This window comes from Notolabrus celidotus, chromosome 12, assembly GCF_009762535.1.
Source record: "Notolabrus celidotus isolate fNotCel1 chromosome 12, fNotCel1.pri, whole genome shotgun sequence".
NCBI lineage: Eukaryota > Metazoa > Chordata > Actinopteri > Labriformes > Labridae > Notolabrus > Notolabrus celidotus.
The window spans coordinates 23843605-23862278 of record NC_048283.1 but is presented as its reverse complement, the minus strand read 5'-3'; the positions used below and the strand labels follow the sequence as shown (position 1 = coordinate 23862278).

Below are 18674 nucleotides of genomic sequence, written 5' to 3'. Positions count from 1 at the left end.
AAAATAAGCAGCTCTGGTGAACTGGAGTCTGCAAAAAGGAGGAAAGGTGGCTTCCTTCTTTACTGAGGTACAACCCCATCCTTTAGACTCTTAAAGAACACTACTCTGGTGTTGTTAAGCTGCTCTGCTAAAGTCACCTCTACCTGCTGCTGAGGTTAACTAATTTGCTCAGTTAGCCGACAGCTAGAAATCCTGTTGGCTGTTTGAAGGAGCTCGGAGCACCTCGTGACTGTTGGTGTGCTCACCTCTAAATTTAATCTGATTTAAATTCACTGTAATGTACATTTAATCTTCCTCCATGTGACTGTTATCCAAGAGGAATCTCTTTATTTTTATATGATGTAATTTGTATTTTGTTTTATGTTTACCATCAGATTTAAATTCACAGTGCCACAGGCTAATTTGTAGGTACTCACGTGCATTTAACAGGTTTGTATTTGTTCAGCAGTTCAGCCCTGCATTGTCACAGTGTGCTGAATCTCTCTGTTGGTGAGGATTCGTTTGACACTCATGAGCTGCTGCAGCACAAATTATCTGAATCCCCAGAATACATTCCCAGAACCTACAAAAAAAAATCCCTGCACTGTGGCTATTTAACGTGAACCCTTCCTCTTTGTGTGGTAAATGTAGGTGGTGCCACCGACCTGACACAACATCCAATTGACGCTGTTTGACTCCAGAAGAGGGGGCTGCTGGGTGAATTTTCTATTGAGAGGAACCCCTCAGCTTTGAACACAGAAAAGGCAGAATCTGGCAGGAAATTGGGCGTTTTCCCTTCACAATAAAAGCAGTCCCGAGGGGAAAGCCTCTTTCATTCAATGTTGTATCTATTTTTTTCTCTGCCCTGCAATGATGCACACAAGAAACAAATGCTGCAGCAAAATAGAAGCTGCACTGACATGTTGTGTTAAAGACATTATGAACTGTGTCCACTCACACGGACATTCAGGCTGCAGGATACAATATGCAAATATGTGTGGCATCAAGTTTATTACATTTGCATCATAACTATATTATTTCACAACACAATAACTTTAATACCTGTACATGTATTTACCACATATGTCTTCTGATTACATTCTTTCTTAAATATTAGATCAACAGGCATGAATTTAAAATAAAAAATCAAAGGAAAGGACTTGATTTGTGATCTCTGCACACAGCAGATTAGTGCGTTTGACTGCGTAATTCTGATAAATTTCTCTTTTTTCTCCTATAAAAATATTCCTCATGTCTGCTCGCGTCTTTGCTAACATGGTTAATTATTAAGTGATATCTCCTCATCCTCTGAGTACTGCTTTAATCAGACAGTCCTCGAGATAAATGTTGCAGCACTCCCCCCAATTATGCTTTTTTATTTTGAAAGATTTCGCTGGAAGTCATTCTGATACAACTTGACTCTCTTAACAGCAGCAAGCGCGAGCCCCGGGCATCCAAATAAGGAATCCGGCTGTTGCTGCGCGCGGACACACAGACAGACAAGGACGCTCCAGAGCCGCGAGCTGGGGACGACGCGAGCCCTCTTTGATTTGCCGCTCCGTTAAATCTTCACGTTCACCTGGGAGACTGTGTCACCTGGAGACGGGGAGGATTTTACCGGGAGAATAACTTTTTTTGAGGTAAATCTGAGAATTCCTGGAATAACAAACGCAACATTTTCAAAGAAGGATTTCCACCTGTGCTAATTAAAGATGAGCAGAGGACCTCTCCTTTTGGAACAACGTGAGAAAACAACAGTCGGTGGACACATTCGGGATTTCTGAAGCCGTTTTACGCACCGGGAGCGCAGTCGGAACTAACGGACAGCTAACTCCTCTCTGAGTTTTCCCTCCTCTTTTATCCCCCTCACCTTATTTTAATCGCTGCTGGACTGATTTGATAAAATGCGTTTTGTCGACATACCTTAGGACTTATTATCTCCGGGGTTTTGGGATTGGTGAATGCCCTGTGAACGCACCGAGCTCTGGACACTGACAGCATGCATCAAAGGGATTCCTAACTTACTCAAGGTAAAAATCATTTAATGTATATTCCTCATACCTTTTACCTACACCTCTGCTCACCTTTAAGTTTCCTGTACACGCGTCATGAACAGAGCCTGTTGTGTATTGCCTCTGCGCGGTGTTTTGGTGAGCTGCGTGTGGATTTATCACCGAAATTAACCGTTTCAGGGGGAAATGTGCGGAGTGGAGGGCTGCTAGAGTTGGGAAATATTCAGGAGACTTCTGATTGTTGCGTCCTCTCTGATATTGCTGTGGGATTCTGGTTCTGTTGTGGAGTGGCACTGCGTTTTCAAGTCTCACACACCCAAAACGGGCAGTGCTGAGGGAGTCGCACCGCTGGTGGACAGTCGCCGTCTGGATACTCAGTCCGTGAGGATGGAAGAAGGCACGTCCTCTAGGGAACCAGTGTCGCCTTACTTGATTCAAAAATTATCTTTCTTCACAAATTTATGATTTTTATCTAAGTTTGGACGCATTTGAAACCTTATATTTGATTCTTTTTTGGAATAAAATCTCAAAATCTGCATCAATAAAAAAACAAGCAGACTTTGTTTCTCCTCAATCCTAACGCACATGCTTTTGCTTCAAAAATGCTTCCTCACATGTTTCCTTGAGTACAAATTCTAGTCCAAATATCATCTTACATCCCATAAAATGTTTTTTTTTCTTTTAGAAAAATACAGCCTGATATTTAACTAATTTAATGCATTTTTAAACCCATGTACATCATCGTCAAGCTGCATTGAAATCACGTTTTCCTTTATATTTGGCTTCTCTGTCCTCCGTCCAGGAGAAAGCGCATCCTATCTGAGCAAACCTGGAGCATAACTTCGGAGTTTGTCGTATTTATAAAAGCTGAAGTGTAAATGTTCTGCTGAGACTGTGAAAGAGTGAAGACATAAAAACGGAGAGGAAGAAGAGCGTTTGTTTCTATTTTCTGTCCTCACACAAACTTTAAACTCGTAATTATTTTATATATTTGATGCATTCAGTATCATAGTCATTAGTTGCCTTAACATGGAGGCACCTGTGTGTTTTTTAATTTGCTGTTCTGCACAGTGACGAGCTCAAACCTTGTGCTCTTGGTATTTCATGTGGAGGCAGGGGAGCATTCCTGCCCAGTGATGCTTGTGGGAGAAACAGGAGGCACATAGCTGATCTCTTTGCAGTGGAGTAGGCAGATGAACGCTCTGAGCCTCTTGCTGTGGCGCACTTTCAGCCTGGTATCACCCACTGATGGGCAGCAGTCTTGTTTGCCACAGAATGGGTTGTCATTCAGTGTCCTCTTCTGGTGCAAGGAGCCTCCCTCGTCTGTCCTCGTGCTGCAGCAGAGCTCACTGAAGTCCATTCTGTGGCACTCTGCATGTGCACACACAGAGATGAAGACAGTGAAGGCTGCTGGTTTTTAAAAGAACTTCCCAAACAGTAAATCATTTAGATTTCCTGATACGTCATAATCAGGCAGAGTGAGATATTCTTGCTTGTGTTTCCCTGAGTGGTTGGCTGTGTGAAAATACCACTTGGGAGAATTTAGTCCAATTACACGACCATACTATTGGGGGCGCTGCAAAAACACATATGCTCGTCCCCTGTACACGTCAGGTGAAATTTCCATTAGCATATGCCCTCATCGCTGTTGATTCATAGCAGCACATTGTTGCCTTTTCATGCTCGAGGACAGAGCTGAAAATGCACCATCATGCTGCATGTTGTCATGAAAAAGTGAGAAATCTCAACAGGTGAGTACGTTGTCTCTAAACGTCTGCGATGGAAGCAAAAGGTGTGTGGCTAATTTAGGTTGCAGCGTGAATAATGCAGCCTCTTACCTTGCTGTTGCTGTTTTGATGCATTCCATGCTTGCTTTGATATCTGAGCGTTTACCTGCACTGATGAAGCCAAAGCAAGCTGAGACAGTCTCTTCATTTGTAGATTAAAAGCAACACAACTGTATTAAGGCCTCAATAAGAAAGTTTAAAATATGAAAAAGCAATTAAATTCTCCCCTGGAACAGAGATTAATGACATACTTTGGGGTTAGCAGCTGCTTTAAACAGCCCAGCAGACTTATTCAGAGGTGAGGTTACACATCAGGCATCTAAAGGTCAAAATATATTAAAAGAGCTCTTCATACTTGGTGTCCTTTGGTGCATTATTCGACTGTGTCCTGTTAAATCCAACCTCTTTTTTCCCCTGATTCCCTCTGTAAGCCATGTGGCTCAGAGATATGTGGGCAAGAGGACGAAGATGTCGTCACAAAGGGGTTTCGATATGCTAACCACCACGAAGGGTGGTGTTATCTATTCTGCTCCAACTGCAAGACGAATTCAAAAGCATAATGAATAATAAAAATTCAAGTTAGATTTGTTTGCAGCAACTTAAGACGAGCAACAATCACATTGAAGCAACTATTATCCAGAGCCAGCTCAATGAAACTGACATGGCAGGATGGAGAGTAAAATATTGCACCTAGGCCGAGAAAAGGTCAAAGAGTAGTAACCAGAAGAAGAACTTAAGCTCTGGTTCTACGTTTGGACACGTCCATGTTTGAGATTGAATAAAAAAAAGACTGTTATCTCATGTGTTTGTGTAATTATGACATCAAGGAAGCAAGACATGAAGGTAAATACGGTCCTGCTGCACAAAAACTCAGTTTCCTATAGATTATAATCTCCTGGAGATACAGTAACCCCCCCCCACGATCACCAAATACCCGCAGGACTTCCTTTGATCCGTGCCACTGCAGCTCATCATGTCTGCAGAAAGGGAAATGTGTTTGCATCCCTCAGAGTGTCACTGCTGTGGTCCAGTGGTTTGAACTTCTTTTTGACCTCTCATTAATAATCAAATGTTTGAATCAAGGCCTCGTGGACGCATGTCAACATATTGAGTGGATACCACAGCACCGCTATGGATAATTATGCTGCATTGTTGCACGAGAAGTATATCACAGTGACGCCACAGTCATGAAGGACCTGCAGGATGACTCTGAGAATAATCAGGTGCAGGGCTTGTCCACATGCATCACTGAGGCACTGCCAGGTCAGGGGTCTGAGAATGCCCCTTTCCCCCCCAAGGTATGGATATTAGCAGTCAACTGTTTTATCCGCGAGAAAGAGGGCAGAAAACAGAAATAGACTCAACTGTAGTGCCCTGACAGGCACGGCTGGCTCCAAGTCACAGGGATGAGACAACCCGGCAACACAACACGGGCCTTTCAGAGGCATTCAGGCGTGTTTTTTTAACCTAGATGTCCTCCTTTGTTTCTGCATCTTACATTCCCCCCGCTGCCTCGGAAAATCCCAGCGCCGTCGACTCCCTCCATCTTCTCATCCTCTGATCACTCCTCTTCCAAACAAGGCGGCAGTGTCCGAGGCTGCGATTGCTATCAGAGGAGCTCATATCTGAATTTGTGACATCAGAGGGAGGAAGAGGAGACAGTGAGGTGGGGAAACAGAGGGAGTCATTGAAAGGGGCGAGATGAATAGATGGGTGACGAGGAGACAGTCAGCGGGACGATAGAAGATGGATTAAAAGGAAGATAGAGAGGGACTGTAGGCACAGCGCTGGGTGACATAGACAGACAGTGCTATTCTGCTTGCCTGTGAGCTGCACACATCGCCGTGTGTGTGACACCCACCATGCTGCAGACTAAATACTCCATCAGTCAGCACAGACAGATGAGTCAGACACTTCAGAATGCCACACTTTGAAGGTGAAACATGCAAACATTGACCGTCCTGAGAGCACCTGACAGAGAATATCTGTGCTTGGAGGGACTTGGAGGGGGACCAGATTCTGCAACACCATTGGCTGCTCTAATTAGGGCCTAAACAAGGAGCTTGGGAAGGATGCTTAATGAGGCTTGGCCAATGTGTGGAGTGAGACAGGAACTCCGGCTGACAACCATAAAACAGCCACAAAGCTTTACCAAGAAGAGTCTCAATGGTGACATTCACGCCTCAGCCCTCATGCCTGAAATGTAACGGCCAGTTCAGCCTACAGGTTTCACTGATGGACGGGTCAAAAGAGGAGACGACTGTGTCACAAAGAGAGAGGCTGGTTTCCTGCCAGCAGCCATGTTGGTCGTAAACATGATGAGGAAGATTTTAAACCTTTAGTACTTTTAATATGATCGTGAAACCTAACTTTTTTATTAACAAGCTAACTTTCAAAACAGAAGCACTCTCCTGAATCTTCAAACATCATCCATCTACGCTGCTGCAGAGCAGAATAAATATGAGTCAGGTGAGCTTGTAGAAGAAAATCAAGTGTGCAGAACAACATTAGCATCTATTTCAAGCATGGTCTGAATACAAAAAGCAGGAGGGATCACCATGACTTCATGCATTGGTTTGTGGGCTGATGTTTTGAAGCCTCGGATTTAAGATTATGTCCACCTTTTTCGTGCAAGAAGTGGGCATTGTTGGACAAAAGGTTTGAGGTTTAAAGGTTTAGCTAACACTTGCACTAGCTTGGTTTGCAAGATGCAAACATACAACCCTCAGTTACTTTTATATCAATTAGGATGTATACTTTCTCTGTTTGACATATACGCTGTTAACAGTATGTTCTAAGGAAGGGGTTCCCAAAGTGGGGGCCGCGAGACAATAAAGGGGGGTCACGAGAAGTCTTCCAGAATTTTTTAAAGATGTTTTAAGTCATCTAAAACTGAATATTTTGCTCAGTGAAAATATATCGACAACAGCATCAGTAGGTTAATCCATAACAGCACAGGAAACACAGCCACATGTGCTTGAAGCTAGGCTAATTTTCTGCAGACTAGCTTCATTAGCAAGGCCCAGGATGTAATTTGAAAATGATTTATTGATTTAACTGGAATAGTGATTCTGAATTTGATGTTGAACTTCTTGCCGTTACTGGTTTGGGGAAGCTTGAGGGGATCTGCCATAGCCCCCAGGCACAACAAACACTGAGCCCTTTAAAGTAGGAAAGAAAGCATTGGAAGAAAAGGGGAGGGAGGTCGGGGTGTGAAATTGGAGAACGAAGGGGAGGAGAGGGATAGGTTTGGTTTTATAAGAAAGCCGGAAGAGGCGTGGTTGAGGTGTGGTCCTGCTCCTAAAACTCTGCTATGTAGCACGACTAAATGAAGTATGAAGCAACATTTAATTATATCGAGGGACAGTGGGGGTCGTGAGTCTTTGGCACCTATACTTTGGGGTTCGGGGCCTGAAAAGTTTGGGAACCCCTTTTCTAAGGTAAGGTAACAAAAACATCCGGTTAATTTTCAGAATAAAACACTCTGTGTTTTCAGAGGACCAGAAAGACAACATGGATGAGGAGAGGAGGAGGAGAATCCTTGATTCAGTCATTACTGCGGGTAAACCTCGGTCACATGACTCCAGCTGTCCGAATGTCCTGGTCTGTGCTGCGCTCTGAAAACTGTCCGGTGGGTGTTAACGGATGTGAGAGCATGGAGCAGGATCGGACATGGATCTGGTGGAAGTCCGATGTCAGTCTGCTGCTGTGCTCGTCAGTGCTCGTCCTGTGGGTTCATACACACCAACAACTTAAAGTCAGGCTGAAATTGGTAGGGATTTTTGTCGAAGTTATTTGCACACCGATGTCGTCGTGTTGATGGAACTTTCAGATCAGTAAACAGTGTTCACTTCCTCTAACAGACAGACATGTGGTGAAGAGCATGTGGGCACTGAGCCACTGAGAAACCTCAGATATGAAGCGACCTGGAGGCAGGATTATCGCTGAGACACGGTTGTAGAATTTGTAGTGCCTTGGGTGATGTCAGGAATTGTCATGTGGTGTGATTGCATGTTGCCAGGGTGATACTTGGCACTTGCCAGGGAGGGAGAAAACATCCATCCCAAACAGATCAGATGAATTATATATTATACCTCTGTTATTTCTCTGCTCGTTCATGGATGAAATGATGGCGGTCTTCAGAGATAGAAGTCTGGAAGAGGCAGCGTGATCGCTTAATAATTCCTGTTGTAAAGGAATAAAAGCTGTGTAAGTGCTACACAGAGCTTTTTGTCTGGAGACCACTGTGAGAAAGAAACCAAACATAAACTCAGACTCATGCTGGCAGCTTCACAAAGGTATTACGAGCATTAAAACACAGATCCTGTGCAGTCTAATAGTCCAGATAAGTCTGATAGTGAGTATTAGAGCTCCCTCGTCAAACTGTGCAGACTTTTTAACACTTTGTGAAAGTATGTTTGCAAAAGAACATAATAAATGCATTTTAGAAAATCAAATCATTATTTTGCACAAACAAATGAAAATGCAAGTCTTCTGGGAATTGAACCACTTTCTGTGTGGGTGACTCATCTTTTAACCTGATGATTAAAGAGAAGAAACAGTGTGGTACAATTAATGCAGATTAAAATGTGGTGATGGAATAATTACGTCCTGTCCTGAACAGGGGATCTTGTTGTGCTGCATGGTTACTGATTTATCTTAAGCATTGGACTCTGCTGACCATCAGTGATGAAGTAAACATATTTTAAAGATAATGTTTTGATGCCTTTACTGAGAGGAAAGGACTGAGTAGGAAACTAGGAGAGAGATGGGGGAGCAAAGGGTATCGGGTTTGAATCAAACCAGACCTCAGATACCAGAATCAGTGCACTTTATTTGACTTGGACTAGTTGCACCTTTTAAACTTATTGTCTGTAACCCTTTCTGTACCACGACACGTGCTGCTGACCTCTTGGACCCTTGTGAACGAGGTGTTGATCTCAATGGGTGATCATAATTGCGCCACAAACACACCAAAGATAAAGATTCTTTCAAAGCACTGAGGAGAAGTTGTTAGCTGATCGTGAAGCTGACTGAAATTAATGTTGATGTCTCTTTATGACCTGCAAAAGCAAACAAAACCATTAACAAGGAGAGCAACTATTATTATATCCATATAATTATTTTTATGTCTGGATCCGATGGCAAGGTGTCAGACGAAATGATCAACAACTTGCTGCTGTTATATCCTTCTGAACAGTGGAGATTCTTGTTGAGTGATATATTTGACTGTTAAGAGAAAGTAGGATGAGTTTTTGTTTTGAAACATGAGTTTATTGCCTCCCTGATTAATATGCAGGTGAGATAAATACTATCCAAGCTGTCATTACAGGAACAGAAAATATAAATGGCTGGCTAAGAATGATAAAATCTTATTTAGCTATTAAAAAACACCAGATGATCGTAACCTGTTTGTTTCCACATACTCCTAATTTAGTAAGTTATTTTTCATTTTGACAATCCAAATCCCAAACGTTACCCTTGAAATGTCGGTCATACACTGTGTCCAAGCTGTAGAGCAGCCGTCTGCTTGTAGGTGGGGCTGTAGCTACAGTTGAGGGCTACTACAATGTAAGTTTGCAACAATTCAACTACAAAACTCAATGACAAAAGTAATTGGGGCAAATTTAATCGTTGAAAATAAGTCTGCAGCGTTATCTACCTGCTCTCATAAGTTCAACTCACTTCACACAGAAATTTTATTAGGAGGCTGGCAGGAAAAACTCCAAGTAAAGCTGGATGAAATTTTAGGCTGTATTGTGCAGCCCACCCCAAAAACTTGGAGTTTTGTGCATGGGTGAATCCATCTGAAGAAAAAGCAGCATGTGATGTAGAGGGAGTGTTTGGAGCAGGTTTAGCTGGAGGTGTACCACAGGGATCTGTACTCGGTCCTCTTGGATTCATATTTTATGTTAATAATATTGCTCATGACACAGTTTGCAACAAAATGCACTATTTAATTCCAGTTTAGTCCCAATTATTGAGCTGTCATTGAATCCTTACCAACAAGTAAAAGAGTCGCTTAGGAAACAAGAACCTTCTGCAGCATGATGGGTTATTTCAGTCCAACACCGAGGCTTCTGCCTTTGAGACATCTCCCATAAAGTGTCTCTTTAAAATTGCATGGAGGTAGTTGTGAAACTTTTTGTTTCCCATGCAGGTACACCCCCCTCTCTAAGATGTCTGAAAGTATCAGACACATTTTATCACTCAATCCTCTGGGATTTGAGTCTGGTAGCATATTTACGGCACACAGCTGTGATTTGTATGCCGCAGCTGGACGGTCATCTCTTTATATGCAGAGATCAATTCACTGCCTGACATTTATTTATAAGGCCATTCTCAGGTTGTCTCCGTCTTACTTATGGGTCTTTATGGCTTCGGTCTGTGGGCTTCAGTATGGTTTAAGGTCGAAAGACTCCTGCTCTTCTCTTTCAAACTGAGATTTGAACTGAACGGAAGAGAGAGAGCATTTGGGCATGCTCTTGCTGAAGACTGACATACAAATGACTTCCAAAAAGAATCGAGAGAGCCTGGGTGGACTCGGCGTAACTCTTACTGTGGACACTGAAAATGGACTTGATGCCCTTTAACTCTAGTGTTTCTTATTTCTATCAAAGGTCTGTTCTGATGCAGTTTGTTGCAGCTCTGTCCTGTCATTAATTGCATTTTCTTGTCTGGGTTTTCTTGAGAAGGTCTTCCCTCTAAGTGAGGTCGGTGGGATCCTCTCTGTAAACACTTTACTCGCTCTGGAAATAACTCGCTTTTAGGAGAAGGTGGAGCCTTCAGGTGACTTTCAGTGCTTCTGTCCAAAAATGAATATGCTTGTCTGACATCCAGGAGCCCTTTTGGAAAAGAAGAATCAATCTTTTCTTTATAAACGTTGTGATTCCCTGAAAGAAAAATCAAAGCCAACATTGATGAAAGCCTCATGTAGTAGCAGTTGGAATATGCTGGGATCTGAGCTGCTTAATTGTGAGTCAAGGACTTCAATTAGCAGGTTTCATGCTATTTTTAACTTCATGTTAGCAAATGTGTGAGAGAAGCAGAGGGAACACCTTCGCACCTCACTGTGCTCCTCTGGAAGCCTCTCACCAAAAGAGCTTCACTTCTTTCTACAGCGTGCATTCAAATATGCATGATAATGTTTATTACGATGGAGCAATTATAAAACACTATTAAATATGTAGAAGATTTGTCTGCTGACAAATTTGGAGCATTACTTCTTAAACACATACAGCACAGTTAAAAGCTCTGCCTCATGATTATTTTATGTCTTTATTTTGATTTAACGTCTCAATCCTTTCTTTGCCCGCTCGATTTTATCTATGCACAAAAAGCAGAAACAAAATACCCCCCCAAAACACATGACATCACCTTATAGAGTAAACCATGAAAGATTTACATCCTAAAGAAACACAGAAATGACAACTGTGAATCCACACACTGATATGAGAGCTAGTTGAGTTTGTTGATTGTGTTTGCATCCTTTTCATCCTTGTATTCTTGCATTCAGTACATTCCCCTCAGAGATCCGTTGTTAAGTGTGATCTTGAATCCTTTGCATGCACCTTTAACTTGCATAACTTAATCTGAATTATTCACTCAAAACGATTTATATACCTTAATATATATATATATTTTTTTAAGTTATATTTTTGGCCTTTTTGCCTTTATTTTATAGGACAGATGGAGAGAGACAGGAAATGTGGGGAGTAGAGAGTGGGGGAAGACAGGAAATGGTCAACCGACCGGGAATCGAGCCGGCGACCCCTGCGACGAGGACTGTAGCCTCTATATGTGGGGCGCTTAGACCGCTAGGCCACCAGCGCCCCACCTTAATATTTTTTAATTAATTTTTGATCATAACATTTAACACTCTACAAACATAGGTCCCCCAAAATAAAAAAGTAATTATATATAAAAACTAAAATAATTTAGAATAGATAATTTAAAAAATGCTGACTCAATAAGAGGAAATAAAATGGGAAGTGTATATAAATAGATATAAAATATAAAATAAATAGTAATAATCCTGACAGCCAAATTAAGTTAAAGAAAATTACAACTTAATAGAATAAATAACAAAATACGCAGATAAAAGAGCTTTCCTCTTTGTCACAGTTCATAAGGCCTGAGTCTACTCAGTGATTGGCCAGAGTTCTCAAACATATGTCCCCTCTATTCTTTATGTGATAAATGCACTGCTTCAGTCTTAAAGTATCATTAATATTTGTTTAAACAAATGAAATGTAAGATCGTTTTGCTGTATAAGATGTTATGCCGATCCTCTTCATGGGGACTGGGTCCAGCACATTGGCTCTTTTCCCGAAAAGGTATCGTTCTGGTGTCATTACTGGTGGTAATATCAAAACATTAACAGTCAGGTTGTGTACTTCCCTCCAAAACAGTTCCAAATATCTGCAACACATTATTAACAAAGACCAGACATCAAGTCAAGGTAAGATCCAGTCCCATCTTACAGACAGGACTCAGTCTGATCTCATTTTAATCAACCATGAGCAGAGCACTTTCCAGCATTTAGCAAGTTACAGTGGCAAGGACAAACTTCCTTTAACAGGCAGAAACCTCCAGCAGGACCAGACTCATGTTAGACACACATCTGCTGAGACCGTGTTGGAGAGAGGGATAGAGAGAGAGAGAGAGAGAGAGAGAGAGAGAGAGAGAGAGAGAGAGAGAGAGAGAGAGAGAGAGAGAGAGAGAGAGAGAGAGAGAGATGATAGTGGTGAGATGGATAGTAGTAGTTGTAGCAGCTGAAGTCTGGCATGCTCACAGCAGCAGAGATCCAGAGGAACCTACCAGACAAGGGAGCTCAGGGATTCCAGAAAGGTCTATGGTTAGTAACTTTAATGGGGCAGGAAGAGTTAAATTAAGTGATAGGGAGGTGGGGGTGAGACAGGATCCCAGTGTGTCAGTATAAGCCTATAGCAGCATAACTAAGAGCAGGTCCAAGCCTGATCCAGCTTTAACTATAAGCTTTCTCAAAAAGGAAAGTTTGAAGCCTACTCTTAAAAGTAGAGATAAGATAAGATAGCTGAAGGCTCGACCTCCCATACTACTTTTAGAGACTTCAGGTAGGACGAGCAGGGCCTGCATGTTGGGAGCGTAGTGTTCTAGAGGGGTAATATGAGCTCTTTAAGATATCCGTTAACAAGTCTGAATGCTCAAGACTTCTGCAGCGTTTTAATATTCACACCAAGGAGCTGAACTTCTGTTTACGCTTGCAAAACGTGAAAGACTTGGGACCAGATGAGTACAGCAAATACCGTCTGCTGTTTGTTATTATCACAGGCCGTGTTCCTCTGTGTTTGTAAGAAGAGTTTCTGTACCGCTGATGAAGATACACGACAGGCTGTTAGTCCTGGAAACAGACTGCATCCTGATATCAGGGATTCCATGAAATATTTAGTCTCTGTCTTCTTCCCATGTTCATTTGTCGTTTCACAGCTCAGTGTTTTGTTGTCTTTAATATTTCATGTTGAAATTAAGCACATGTAGTGTAGCCTTAAATATCTGTTTGATCTTGGGAGAGGAAATACCAACATCAGAACAACCGCTGCAGGCTAAAAGCTCCAGGTGCTCCCCTGAAGCCAAGAGATAAGCCGTGTTCAAAGGCTTCACTTTAAGTTTACACTTTTATTTGAGCGATGACTAACGCCGCAAATAAAGCCAAACTTCTCACAACCACGCCAGCTTCTTCACTCCGACACGCTGGAAGAAATGCCACAGAGATTAGTCACATGTATGTAGGCATGTTCATGGCATCCCCCCCACACGCACACACACACACACACTGTACATGGACACCTAGCTGGAGAAGGCACAGATGGTTCACTCTGCTTCCTCCTCAGCTTTCCCAGCAGTGTCGTGACCCTCTTTCTGGCTGTGGATTTAACTTCTTATCAACACATTATGCTGAAATTTCTCCTGCTTTTTTAACTCCTGGCACTTTGTTAATTAATTCATTAAATAATCATAGCTCCAAGCAGAGCCTGATAACCGCTTACAGGAGCTTTAAACGGCATCTATAGAACATCTCTGTGGCTGTTAGTGTTGATACTTGTGTATTGATAACCATATGTGCACACACACATGCATGCTGCATCTTTTTGAGTGCACACATCCCGCTGCTCCTTTTAGAGCGTCTCCATAAAGCAGACACAGGTAGCTCCACGGTGCAGGGTGAACTGATCTTCTCTTTATCCTCTGTGATGAGGCCCAGGGAAATCTTTGATCTGGAGTGGCGAGATAATCATCCGTAGCTGAGCCCCTGATTTCCATCTCTATTCAACTCTCCCCTGGAAGCTCTACAAGCAGCCATCAAGACTGGAACTAATCAGGGTTATTACTACTCTCCCCACCAAACGGCACACTTCTCCAGGTGTGGGATCCGCTTCACCGCCGCCGCCGTTCATCACGTTGATGTTTGACTTATATTTGTTTGCACATGAGAGGAAACATACGACACATGAAGGCAGTGATGTGTTTCAGCACAATTATAGGACAATTTTATCTCTTACTTCTCAGTGTTTGCTCAGAGAATTCATAAGGTGGACTGCATTAAAGCTGACCCTGTAATTAGAATCTGCTTACCCTCCTGGAGGTTTTTATTAAAGCAGAGAGAGATGACGGAGCTGCTGCCATTTCCTCAAAGAGCTGAAAGTCACAAAGATTAAATTAAGAATATATCTTGGTGAATGAGGACTCTCCTGTTTAATCCCAGTCATGTTTGTTACCTCCAAGCGTCATATTCGTCATTTGTTGGTTTTTAAACTTGAAATCCTGAGACCTTAGTGTTAGTTTTCTGGGCTTTTGGGACAAGTTCAAGTCCAGTCTCATGGTTGTCAAAGAACGTCTCAAGTCAAGTTCAAGCAGTTTAGAGCAAGTCGAGTTTCAAATCTGTCAAGGAAAGTTTAAATCAAGACTCGAGGAGGGTTTCTGCGAGTGTATCCGAAGCATGGCTGTCCGCTGGGCTTGGGCTGACCCTCTGCCAGTCCTGAGCTGATGGGAGAAGGCTTCAAAATCTATTTTTGTGGTGTTTTTATTTAAATCCCAAGATACAGCGAGCATAGAAACACTGACTGGGAAGATATAAGATCAGGATTCTTTACCCTCAAGTGTGTTGATTGTGGAAAAACTCAGATTTCAAACTCCTGATGCGATTGCGATGAGGAAGTGATGGCTTACGTTCACAGCTCTGCATCGAGTGTTACGTTACACAAAGAGAGGTCTCATTTTTGTTATAAAGTCATGTCCTTCTTTTTTATTTCTTCCTCTGCTCAGGAAGGAGAGGGTCAAGTTATTGATGTGTCAATTAATAGATTCAGAAAATGAGGAGCTTGCTTCTTCAGCCGACACTCAGTGACACAAGGCATTCTTCTGGTATGCTCCCTTTATTGTATTTCTATTCATATCATAATGCTTTTTAGGCAGATGAGGAAGTATGGGTCTGAAATAAAGTATCGAGAATGTCTGAGCAATCAGGCTGCACACGACCATGAGTGTTCATGTTGTCATGTTGCCTTCAGTTTGGTCTTATTGGTTGCTGCAAATCAAGACATGAATAAAGTTTATTGCAAGATTCAGACACCTCTGTGCATACTATTCAGCATTAGAGGTTGATTCTCAGAAATGTGTGGTCAAAATGACAGACTGTTGCATTTATATTTTCAGATATGTAGTCAGCTTTATGCATGCAGCAGAACAGAGATGTGTGAGGTAGAGTTACTGCTGATGTTTCAGTCAAATTTAAAGATACAGTAAGGAGTTTTCATCTGTTTTGGAAATACAATAGTCACTCTTTTCCTGATGCTTCTTCATGACCTACAGAGTACCTACGTATGTTTCCTTTTCAAGTCGGAGACGGAGAAACTCTACAACCTGGGCTTTGCTAGCTTAACGAGCTAAATGTCCATGGTCAGGATTTAATGTGTATGCTGGTGTGTGAATGCTTCACTGCTCTTTGAGAACTAAAGAGTTCAGAGGTCTTGTTAGACAAGTAAATTGTTAAACACAGATAATTTTGATAATTTCATCTTCCACTCAGATCTTCAAATTAGAGCAGGGCAATATTGAAAAAGGTGTTCTCATGATAGCATATTTCATATCAGTCGATATTGATAATTACCACGGTAATATCATTTCATTATTTCATTTAAAATTGAAGGCAGGTTTTTGCCCCTGAGTGAATGTTGAAGACGGTTTGTTAGCTTATATGTGAATTTAGTTTTTTGATAAGTTTTTTGATACCATCATTTCTGACCGTGTAACAGGAAGCAGCTCTTTAGTGTGAAATGAGATTTTTGTGAAGTTATAGTTTGTAATTTCTCATTTTTCTCTGGTTGAGATAATTTGCATAATTTGATTTGAATTTACAACAAACATCTGTTCAATACCATTTATTCTCATTAATGCTGGGTGGCAACTACCGTTTAAGACACATTAGCGCCCCCTCCCTTTCCAGTGGTTGGGGGGGGTAACTACAGGTTTGAAATATATCACCTTTTTTCGAACATTTGTCATATTTATATTGAGAAAAATTATAGTTAGCGATTTATCGCCCAGCCCTAATTCAAATGTACAAACACATCAGTGGTTAAAGTTGCTATTTTCTGCAGATCAGTGCTGTGAACGTGCAGAAAAAATAACAAAGATCAGTGTGTTTAACTTTGCCATTCGCAGAAGCTTCAGCTGAGGATACACCTTGCCTCCCAAAGCCTCCTCTCTCCTCCAGGTAAATGTAAGGGATTGTAGGGATTAAAGTCCTACATTAAGGCGGGAGTGTTCGTGGATGTAACATGAAGCACTGTTTGTTGTGTCACCTGTTCAAGAAGAAGATCCTTAGCTTTAGATACTGATGGAGTGATACGTTTCATCTCTCTGTGAAGAGTTGATCGGTGTTGCTGATCTCCTGCAGCCTATGTTCATTGTGCTTCTCTGCCAAAAGCAGGTGTTGGCAGAGTCTTAGCTCTCACTGTCTCAAACAGCTTAGGTGATTCTCCCAACACGGTCCTGTAGATCTGGGACACATCTGCTGGCGATTTGTCTTCCCTTACATCAACGTCTCAGTAAATTTTTCGTCTCCCAAAAACAGGGAACATGTGGTGGTGAAGTGCTGACTCTCTGATCTGCGGTTGTCAGCTGTGTGGTACAGCAGCTCTGCTGAAGTGAAGCGTTTATTTGTGACCCCCCCTCCCCACGTTCCACCTCATTACGTCTACAATGTTGTTTTTCTCCACTTAGAGGACATTACAGCTGGATACTGAGCTCGGCATATTCTGTCTACTTGAGCACTTGTTAATTTGCTGTTATGCTCTTTCATGTGGAGCTAATGGTCGACAAAGAAAGACATAAAAAAAAACAGCCGAGTGCAATTTGTGAGATTATTTCCTTTCTCTCCAAGCTGACCTCTTTTATCTCATTTTTCTTTCTCTCATTTCTTTTCTTCTGCTTTTAAATTCCTCCTCGCACATATCTCATCTCTCTTCCTCTACTCTCCTGTCCTCTCAAATCTCTGCCCTCCTTTGTCTCACTTCGGCCCTCTTCTCCTCCATTCTCATCTCTCCTCCTCGATCCAGCTCTCCCACTCTCTCTCTCATCATCTCTTCACTCGTCCTCTCATGCGATCTCCTCTCAAAGTTCACCTTCTGCCCTCTTTTCTTTTGAGCTCTGACAGTTTAACTCCACTCCACTGTCCTTCCTGCCCTTCCATACTCCCCTCCTCTCCTCTTGTCTTCACTTCTTTCCTTTCCTCTCCTCTCAGTGATGGATGGCGTAGGTCAGTGTGCAGCCTCTGACAGTGATAGCCTCTGTCACTTGTTCGGGGTCTGTAGCGGTTAGTGTTATCTCTCTCCCCCTCCCCAGCTTTATCGGTAGTCTTTTCAGGTCATTGACTCGAGTCTGCGGGGGTAGAGGCTTTTTTTTTTTTTGTCTGTCATGCTTCTGGCTCACTTTTGTCCAAAAGCAACAGGAGACTCGATACAGCCAGAGGTGATGGAGGATACTCTCATAAAAGCTGCTTCTCAAATCACTTTTTTAAAAAGCGATTGCCTGTTTCTCTCCCTCGGCATGAAAACATAATCTCACTGTTGCCTGAAAAAGGCGATATGACCACCAGAGAAAGAAGAAAATAGGAGGAACAGTTCCTCAAATTAGCAAAATAATCTGCCAATAGAAGATGTTACTCAACAGGAGCATGCTTATGCAGAAATTTTAAAGTCAAGTTTAAAACAAAGAAAGATTACATCCCACAATTTGTAGAAAAATGTGTGAAGTCTTTGTCTTGAACTCTAAGTTAGCCCAACTTAAGGTCATATTGTCACCTTTTTATGTGTTTCCAAATGCTTACATGAATATCTTCAAGACATAAAGAAACAGCATCATTAGTTTGGAGATGTTTTGTGTCCATATCTGATGAACTCGAGACCAATTTCACTCTCTTTTAACTCCTGAGATTAACATCCTGCTCAAAGTTCTCCTTTGATATGGCTCAGTGATACACATGCTTATTTAAAACATATTTAAAACACATGCTGGATGCTAGGCCTGCACAGTATTGGAAAAAACTGACATTGCGATATGTCCTGGGATGTGAAAGGTGCAAGGACAGGACTGAGACCTGCATGGAGAGGATGAGAGAACAGGTGGAGCGACATGTTACTTCATAAACTTTACTTATAAATCAACTTACCCAGATGTCATCAATTATTTCTGACAATGTTCACCTGTCTCATGGTTTTACCTTCAAATCAACTCCAACACGGTCTCAGCAGATGTATGTCTAACATGAGTCTGGTCCTGCTGGAGGTTTCTGCCTGTTAATGGAAGTTTGTCCTTTCCACTGTAACTTGCTAAATGCTGCAAAGTGCTCTGCTCA

The 18674-nt window shown here is 42.1% G+C and overlaps 1 protein-coding gene across 7 annotated transcripts in view; it reads left to right on the top strand.

The window, feature by feature from the left end:
• Nucleotides 1-1436: 1436 nt before the first annotated feature.
• The window catches only part of adgrb1a (adhesion G protein-coupled receptor B1a), a 177298-nt gene continuing 160060 nt past the window's right edge, over nucleotides 1437-18674 (top strand). For 4 of the 7 annotated variants that reach the window (XM_034698289.1, XM_034698287.1, XM_034698286.1 and 1 more), the window contains exon 1: nucleotides 1438-2009. The gene's annotated coding sequence lies outside the window, so the exon portion shown is untranslated. Of the gene's footprint in view, nucleotides 2010-18674 lie in introns of all 7 variants that reach the window. The other 3 variants (XM_034698291.1, XM_034698290.1, XM_034698288.1) reach the window with 2 other exon arrangements.